Source organism: Teleopsis dalmanni, chromosome X, assembly GCF_002237135.1.
Source record: "Teleopsis dalmanni isolate 2A chromosome X, ASM223713v2, whole genome shotgun sequence".
In the NCBI taxonomy this organism is placed as follows: domain Eukaryota; kingdom Metazoa; phylum Arthropoda; class Insecta; order Diptera; family Diopsidae; genus Teleopsis; species Teleopsis dalmanni.
Window position 1 is genome coordinate 101,074,822 of NC_051848.1, and position 1,062 is coordinate 101,075,883.

Here is a 1,062-nt window from a genome sequence, read left to right on the forward strand (position 1 = left end):
GTCTCTCTTTGCTGGACATAGTACATTTCGAATACTTGGACATAGCAATATTGAGGGGAATGTACTAGCAGATGAGATGGCCAGAAGAGGTTCTGAACTGCATACAGGAGAGGCCGACCTCTCAATACATACACCGATATGTAAACTGTATAGGATAATAGAGGAAATCAATACCGTGACTAACAATTTATAAACTAACCGCGAAGACTGTAAGGTCGCTAGAATCTTATGGCCTAAGTTGGACAAAAATAAAACGAAAAGCATTTTAGGCTACAGCAAACCTGCAGTTCGTGTGCTTTCTGGAGTACTAAAGGGGCACTGTCCATTGCGCCGATGCTCCAACGGTGGCGAGTTCCAACAAGTGGTTTATGCAGGAGTTGCTAAGATGAAGAGGAGGTAAAATCTATCAACCACTTCCTGCGTCTCTGTCAAGGACTTCAAACAAGTATACTTTAACGTCTTGGGGATCCTTATTTTACTGGCTTGGAAGAGATAACGAAAACAAACTTATCGGATCTCCTCAACTTCATCTGGAAAGCCAAATGGATTAACAAGGATAACAAAGATTAGCAACTCGAATCTCCTGGTCAAATTTTTTGAGGGCATCCCAATGGGCAATATATGTCTCCGAGTAGAAGTGCTGACAACCGTCAGCACGTGCCTTCCGAACATAACCTTACCTAGTATGGGTTAAAATTTTTACACATATGCTCACCATAAAAATGTGTATATCTCGTACAAATCATCCGAGTTATATGAAAATTGATCTCTTAAAATAAACATTTTTAGTAAGTACATGATTTTCGTCATCCATCGAGAATCTTAGATGGCACCTGGGCGCCATACCTACAACTACAAAATATGTGTAGCGTAGCGATCCGAAACCTTGCATTTGTCAAGGGCGGAACCTAAACTAGGAGTGATAAAATGAATCGTTCTGTCTGGGTTATCCCAATTTTTTTTGAACTGTAACTAAAGATTCAGCTTTCATTTTGAGACAATTTCTTCATCGAATTTATTCCAATTAAAATCAATGGAATTTTTAGCCGCTCTTGCTTCGTT